An 8,867-nucleotide genomic window follows, 5' to 3' on the forward strand; every position below is an offset into this window, starting at 1 on the left:
GCACAAGCATCCCTGATGCAAGGGGGCCCAGAAGGCCTGCCAGGTTTTTAAATGGTTCCCTACCTAGGTTCGAGTGAGTGACAGCTGGCACTTTTAGCAGTTAGTCTGGGCACAGGGCACACTTGCCAGGCAGTCTGCAAACACCTTTCAGGAAGCTGGGAAAGATGGTGGACACCTCCTGGGGCAGGGGGATGTGTATTTCTGCAGGTTGAAATTGCCACCAGGATTTTTCAGTCTTCCTGCTAGGTATAACCTATCCTTTGCTTGTGTATTTTAGAAAAATCAGTGCATCTCTCGGGTTGAAACGTAGGGCAAAAGATCGGGGCTTTTCTCCAAAATCAATATATGGGCAACTATTTTAAAACGTTTTATTGGTAAAACCTATTGGTGTTTTGCAACTTTCTGACTAGTTGCAGGACCTTAGCAGAGTATACGCAGAATCCACGGAAGCAATTGGCGACTTGGCTGCAAACAGGATAGACGAAGCAGGAACCAGGAACTTGCAGTTAGGTGTTTATTATATACAGTGGACTATTTACAGGAACAGAACCCGGATCCTTTGCTAGCTCTCTCTGACACGACTCACAACTCCTACACTCACTGACACGCTGAACCACTGAACTCCAAACTCTGAACTACCAGTTAGTAGGCCATTAGTTATCACTCCCTTGAGAGAGCTTGACCAATCAGGGAGCCTCTGTTATCACCAGGCAGACTTACTCCTTCAGATTGCCTTCTGGCTGTCTGCCAAACCTTAATTGACTCTGTGTGAGTAGCTGCACGTACATGGTTTCCCAACACGTTTTACCTCTCCTACTGAAGTTAATGGGAGGGAAATTTCCTGAGTCAGATACCAAGCTAGTGTGCAGCTGCTCCATTGATGCAGGTGTAGCTGTGGACTGCAGAGGTATAAGATCTGGCATGGGCGGGCTGCTCCCATCAGTGACCCATCCACAGCTCTTTTTCACCAGTGTTATCCATCTGGTGTAATTTTGGTGGCATGACAGAATTTACACCAGCTGGTGGGTCCTCAGCAGTGGGTTGGGTCTTGAGTAGCAGTGGCTGCTTCCCAATCTGCAAGATTAAGAAACGGGAGCCACATCTATAAAATCTGCAAAAAAGTTCTTTGATTTCGGTTTAAATGTTACCCGTAACTGGGAACTCTCAGGCTGTGGAACACACGAAGTGTGTTAATATGCATGTAGATTACACAGATCTAATGTTTCCATGTGTACCGGTACTTTGGTTTACATTTGTCCACACATGAGCGCTTTCTGCTGAACTCCATACCTGACATTTAAAGCACTCTTACAACACTTTAAAAGCCATGGAGAATGCTGGGAACTGTTGTTTGTTATGGGTGCTGCTGGGAATTATAGATTTGTGAGGCCAGCTCCCTTAACAAAGTTTCCAGGATTCTCAGTCACTGTTAAAATAATGTAAGAGTGGCTCTTCATCAGATGCCTTGTTATCTTGAGTTACAGGAGTATGCCTGTTGATAACACAGACATCCTGGGATTGGTAAGCCAATTAAAACCTGTAGCATGATTATTAAGTAGTGGGTGGACATAGCAGACGACACAGAGATTTCTCCAAGTAGTTCTTTATAAGTAAGCTGGAACTGAACTGAACAGCAAACAGCTCAGCCGGCCTGCTTTTATAGACAGCCGGCTGTCAACATTGTAACAACAGCCCAGGGTTTCCCGCCTAAATTAACTTATGTGGACCTGAGTGAAAACTATATACACAAAACCCCCTGGTGGCCAGCGCGAGAACTTCAATACATAACAATGATAAAAACCCATTGTGTCCAATCAATCAAAAAATGGTAGCACTGATCTCTTCCTCCTGACAAATTGCATTTCAGTGGTTTCATACATGACCTGCCACTGATTTCACTATATCTAAAGTGCATCTTAGGTCGTCAAGTCAAGTCTGCTCAGACTTCCGGTTCCAGTCTGCCTTGATGGAGACAGCTCCCACGACAGCGGGAGATCTTTAGCAAAGGAGAAACAAGGATGATTGAGGGTACTTATCCTTGCAAGTTGCCCCCAGGGACAGGGGGGAACAGGCTTCACTCGCAGTTCGTCTCAGTACCTGGCTCTCGCTGTGGCATGGAATGTGTGAGGCAGGGAGGCACTGAGTGCAAAAGCACTTCGCCTGCTTATAATGCTCCATTGAGAAGCAGAGGTTCTCCTGTTAATTAGAGCCTAATTTGGACTAATGTACAGGTGTGTGCTAGAAAAGATGAGATCACAAACTGCGGAACAGAACCAACTGCAAGGTTGTTAAGGTTTGAACTTGAGAGAAAACTTGATTCAGTGCAAAAGACGATGCGGGGGGAGGGGAGCCTATGGCTTCTTTATATAAAGTTTTTCCCCCCTTTACATTTATGATTTGGCAATGCTCCCTTAAATGCTAGTTCAATTTTTATATGTACAAGTGAGGAAAAAGGAGGAAACTGTAGATATGGAATACAACATTAAATGGAACTGTGTGTTGTTGTTTTTTAAAAAAGGACAAAGGGAGGGAAGCTCTATGTTGTAAAAAAAATATGATGGAAATTTAGATTTGACTTTTCCCTATCCTTTATTATTTACAGATTGAAATGGAAAATGCTAAAAGGACTTATAATGTAATTTAATTTAATTGGAAGTACAAGTGCATAGTTACTGTATTTTTTGTTCTATAAGACTCACTTTTTCCCTCCTAAAAAGTAAGGGGAAATGTGTGTGCGTCTTATGGAGCAAATGCAGACTGCACAGCTATCCCAGAAGCAAGAGGCATTGCTGCTTTCACTGAGCAGCAATCCCTCTTGCTGTTCTGGCTTCTGAGATTCAGATTTTTTTTTCTTGTTTTCCTCCTCCAAAAACTAGGTGCGTCTTGTGGTATGGTGCGTCTTATAGAGCGAAAATTACGGTATCTCCAGCCGAATGGAAGGATAAAAGGAATCTGCCAACATGCCAAGGAACTGATAAGGTTCATTACTGAGTCATCTCCAGTTTGACAGATCACTCTTTTCCCCAAGCTGAGAGGGAAAATGGCAAAAACAGGTTATTTATTGGGATGCTGTGATTTTTGCAGCTATTGTCAAAGCTGCAAAACAACAAAGCATGGGACGGAGCATTGAAGAATCTCTGAAACAACAATGGGATATTAGCTCCACCCAAGGCATGATGGAGAACAGCAACAACCAGGAAAAATAGACATAACATTTTAAAAAGTCAGGAAGAAACATCACAGAGAGAATAATTGTCACACACAGGAAGAACAAGGATATAGCTTGAGTGCCTCACTTGCAGTTTCATAAACCATTTAATGTGTCAACACAAATAGAAGTTATTAATATTGCAGTTGTTATACATGGGATTATTATCTTGACTTGAATGTAATTGAAATTAATAAGATTTTGGAACGCAGATATAAAGAAAATCACCAAACCATCAATTCTAGCACATTGGGGGGGGGACCTAAATTATATAATTTGGTATTTGAATTATTGGTCCCTTACTTCCCTAATGATATAGAACGGGGATGTAATTGTATTATAATTTGGCATCGTTATAATGAGGTCATCATTGGGTTGTAATTGAAAACTAATAAAAAATATTTTAAAAAATCACACAACCCCACCAGCCTCCAAGAAGAAACATGCCAATGAATATTAAGAGTTTTTCTGCTAGGCTGATCATAACAGACCCTCCAAGTGTCCCTATTTTCCAGCTGCCTGTTTCTGATTTGATCTCAGAATGTCCCATTTTTTCTTGGAAAAATGTTGGAGGGTATGGTAGTACACCCCTATTTTCATTGGAGGGTATGGAATTATGTAACCCCCAAGCCAGGGAGCTAAGTAACTATACAATATTTAGAAGACATCTGAAGGCAGCCCTGTATAGGGCTAGTAAGCCTGATATTTATTAAAGGAAAATGAACTGTTGCAACGGGACGTGGGTGGCGCTGTGGGTTAAACCACAGAGCCTAGGACTTGCTGATCAGAAGGTAGGCGGTTCGAATCCCCGCGATGGGGTGAGTTCCCGTTGCTCGGTCCCTGCTCCTGCCAACCTAGCAGTTCGAAAGCACGTCAAAGTGCAAGTAGATAAATAGGTACTGCTCCAGTGGGAAGGTAAACGGCGTTTCCGTGTGCTGCTCTGGTTCGCCAGAAGTGGCTTAGTCATGCTGGCCACATGACCGGGAAGCTGTACGCCGGCTCCCTCGGCCAATAAAGCGAGATGAGCACTGCAACCCCAGAGTCGGCCACGACTGGACCTAATGGTCAGGGGTCCTTTTACCTTTACCTTTAAACTGTTGCAACAGGATTGCCACTCACCACACGCAGGAGGGAGGAGAACCCAGAACAATGGTGGGCAAGCCCTTACATAGACTTTTGAAATTGCCCACCCTGTAGCCCAAGACCACCCGCCCGAAACATCATACATACATCACAGAATGAGGCGGTCTCCAGCAGAAATCCTGTTTGCCAGGATACCTGATAATGGTCACTGATTACATTTCCTGGGCAGTCTAGCCATTCTTTTTTGATGGTTAATACTTTTGTGTTGGTTAATACTGAATCCAGGTCACAGACTCACCCTATTCATATGCAAATACGCCCTTAAGACAGGATTTGTAAGCAAATAGACAATGGGGAGGCTTTTCCATTTTGCTTCCTCACTGCAAAGCAGTGGCGTAGCGTGGGGGGTGCAGGGGGGCTGGCCGCACCGGGCACAACATCTGGGGGGGGGCGCGCTCGCACTCTCAGCTCTCTGCCCCTACTAAAATCCACGGGTTAGGTGGCGCAAATTACTTGCCTTGCCCCGGGTGCTGACAACCCACACTACGCCACTGCTGCAAAGGAATAGTTGAGGTCATTGGGAGAGTAAAAATGGCTTCAGGATTGTTCTCCTGTGCTATTTCTGACATGTGGCATATATACTTATGTATGTGTTTCCCCTGTACATTTTATATTTGAGACCTTAGAATTCTTATAACAGTGGTAAACTCCCTAGGTTCCAGGCAGTTTTGTTAATGGGATTTGCAAGGGAAAGGACAATGGGGACGCTTTCCCCATTTCCTTCCTCCTACTGTAGAGGAATATTTGAGATCATTTTGGGAGAGTCAAAATGGCTTTTGGGGATTGTTCTGTTTGCCAAAATAATGTGAGATTTTCCTGAAGTAATATTTCCTAATATTTTAAAGGGTGAGGGTTTGGTTTCTGTGGAGTGTGTGTCTACTATGTGTGTGCACCCTAACTTTTTATGACAGGAATAATTCTGAGTCTCCTTAATCTCAAGACATTTGGAACCAAATGGCAGCTTTGTGGAGGAAAGAGGGGGATCCTGGAGGAGCAGAGGGGACTGAGAAATCATTGCTGCAACAGGAAGGCTTCTTTCGTTCTCTCTTTCACACACACTTTCATTGTCTCAAAGCAAGAAGTGAAAATCTGAAGGGCTCTTTCGATCTGAATGCTTCTTTAGCAATCAAGAATAAATATAATTTGAGGGGTTGTAGTATTACAGCACAGCCCTACGCATCTTGATGTGAAACAATTACTGTTGAATTCATTGAGAATTACACCCAGATAAATGTGCATGTCCCACTTTGCCCTAGTGGATTGTAGTGCTTCTCTAGGGACAAAAAACTCTGCTCATACAAAGCAAAACTGAATGGACTTTGGGTGGGGTGATGATGTGGGAGATTTGCAGTCAAATCTAACAGTGCATATTATTGCTAGTTAGCATGTGAAAAGGTTAAGACCACAGAGCTGTATTGCTGATAGGCGGACTCAGACTATAGAAACATACTGGTAATTGGTAGAGAAGGTTCTGTGTGATGTCATTTCCCCTCCTCTCCTGGGAGGAAGAAGCAAATAAGTATTTCCTGTTCCTTCTCCCACCCCCCTTTAACCAGACATGGGAGTAGATGTATGTCTGCTTACTCCTGCATCAGGTACATTTGCTGTAAATACTAGTATTTGTCCTCATTTGTTTTACTGCTGTTGCTGCACAGGACGAATGCTTGACTGTGAGTAAACTTTTAAAACTTACTTTTCAGTTTCTTTGATAAACAGGGTAACAAAAGGGGAAGACCGACCTAACGGCTAATTCCTATGCTTTCATTTAAACTGCCTAAGATAGGATTTAAACTCCGCTCAGCCCCGTGCTTTTAAATGCAAGCAGTAAGGTGATCCTTTTGTAGGTTTACACACACACGGGTCTGTAGAGGGATAAAATATGGTTAATATTGCTGGGAACACGAGAAGAGGAAAACCAAAGAAGAAGAAGAAGAAGAGTTTGGATTTGATATCCCGCCTTTCACTCCCCTTCAGGAGTCTCAAAGCGGCTAACATTCTCCTTGCCCTTCCTCCCCCACAACAAACACTCTGTGAGGTGAGTGGGGCTGAGAGACTTCACAGAAGTGTGACTGGCCCAAGGTCACCCAGCAGCTGCATGTGGAGGAGCGGAGACACGAACCCGGTTTCCCAGATTACGTGACTACCGCTCTTAACCACTACACCACACTGGCTCAAGTACTAGGCATAAGCTTGAAGCAAGAAAGGCATAACTTTGGACTTTTGTGTAAACTTTTCTGAAACATCTCCCACGCAAGAGAGACCCAGAACCAAGAAGAAACATCTCTTTTAAGGGTTTGCATTTTGGCGTGGAGAAGGAGGACATCCCTTCTACAAACTGTCAGAAATTACATAAAGTGGGGTTACTCTGCCTCAGGCAGGACAAGACAGTTTACACAAAATATTAGCATTTGATAAGACAACCAGGATGTCTGTCAGACATCCCCTAATACAGAGTATCTGGGCACACAATGACAATTAATACAAAGGAGGTTCATAGATATAGAAGAGGAATCCCTTCAGGAACTTCGCCTGATTGCTATCTGCCTAAATCACGCATTCCCAATCTGCGGCCCTCCAGATGTTTTGGCCTACAACTCCCATGATCCCTAGCTAACAGGACCAGTGGTCAGGGATGATGGGAATTGTAGTCCAAAACATCTGGAGGGCCGAAGGTTGGGGATGCCTGGCCTAAGTGTTCTCAGGCAAGGGGGACTAAGGAGGCAGAGGAAAATTTAGAGACTTTAGGCGAGCCAAGATAGCTTTTGGATTGCTCTGCTGTACTATTGTAGACATCTGGTTTATATACTTATGTATGTGTGTTTACCTTGTGCAGTTATCAACATTTATTCTATATTTGAGAATAGGAAATATTACTTAGAATTCCTGTAACACTAATTAACCCATCAGATGACTGGAGAGTGGTGACTGTAGGACAGACACAAAGGACTTCTTCACATAGTGCATAAACTAGAATGTGCTCCCATGAGCTGTAGTCATGGCCACTCACTCCGGTGGCTTTGAAGATCTGACAAATTAATGGAAGAGGATAAGGCTATATCTGTGGCTACTAGCTATGCTCCACCTCTGTTTCAGTTAGTCTGCCTCTGAATAATAGTCACTCTTCTGACTCTTGTCAGAAGTGGGACCCATCCAAAGGCTTCCCATTGGGGTGTCTGCCTGGTTGGTCACTCTGAGATTAGGTACAGTAAAGGTAAAGGACCCCTGGATGGTTAAGTCCAGACTATGGGGTGCGGTGCTCATCTCGCTTATCAGGCCGAGGGAGCTGGCTCACCCTGTGATGAAGATTTCAGCCGCTGACCTTCTGTTTGGCAAAGCCCAAGAGCCTCAAGGGTTTAGAGAAGGGGTCGGCAAGGTTTACCTTGCCTGGGCCGGTTCACTTCAGTGGAGATCCCTCTGTGGGCCGGATCGTGCATGCGCTTGTGATTTTGGGCATCTGCGTCTGCGCAAATGTGATTTCCGGTGTCTGCGCAGACGCAATTTCCGGTGCCGCAGAAGCGAGTCTCCATACCTGTGCTGGTTTAGCGGACTCACTGAACAGGCGGCTCATTTTGGGGGTGGCTCGTGGGCCGGTTAAATGACCCCTGTGGGCTGCTTGTGGCCCATGGGCCTTAGGTTGCCAACCCCTGGTTTAGACCACAGCGCCACCCACGTCCACTGTGAGGAAGAGATATTGGATTAGATGGGACTTTGTCCTGATCTGACCACAGGAAAATGTGTGGTGCACACTGTCCGTGCAGACAGTGTGCTTGTTCACAGCACACATGATGTATCCTTGTGGAAACTGTTGCCATCGTTATAAGAATTCTAAGGTCTCAAATATAGATGTTCATCAATGTACCAGGCAAACACATACATAAGTATATAAACCACATGTATTAAATAGTACAGGAGAGCAATCCTGAAGCCATTTTTGACTCTCTCAAATTGACCTCAAGTATTTCTTTGTGCAAGGAGGAAGGAAAGCCTTTCCAATCACTTTTGGACTGTAGGGACTTACACCTCCCTGCAAATACAGTCTGGCAAGTACAGTGGTACCTCAGGTTAAGAACTTAATTCGTTCTGGAGGTCCGTTCTTAACCTGAAACTGTTCTTAACCTGAAGCATATGTAACCCGAGGTACCACTGTATCTGAGCAAACTATCAATATGTTTAAGAGATTCAGGCACAAAAGTATTTATCATCTCAAAGGAATGGCCAGGCTGCCGGGAAAATGCAGTCAAGGAAGGCATTATCAGGTATCCTGGTAGGCAGGAGAGAAGCAACGCTTTCAAATTGTTTTGTGTGTATGTTTTGTGGGGGTATCTTAGGCTACAGGGTGGGCAATTTCAAGTGTAGGGGCTTGCGCAGCATTGTTCGGGGTTCTCCTCCCTCCTGCATGCGGTGAGTGTGGACCTTGTTGCAAGTTTATTTCCTTTAATAAAGATCAGGCTTTGCTTTCATATACTCTGGTGGGCCTCTGCTTTCTCTCCGACCGATAGAGATCTCCTGAGGGACT

This window comes from Podarcis vaucheri, assembly GCF_965113315.1.
Source record: "Podarcis vaucheri genome assembly, chromosome: 15".
NCBI classification, from domain to species: Eukaryota; Metazoa; Chordata; class Lepidosauria; order Squamata; family Lacertidae; genus Podarcis; species Podarcis vaucheri.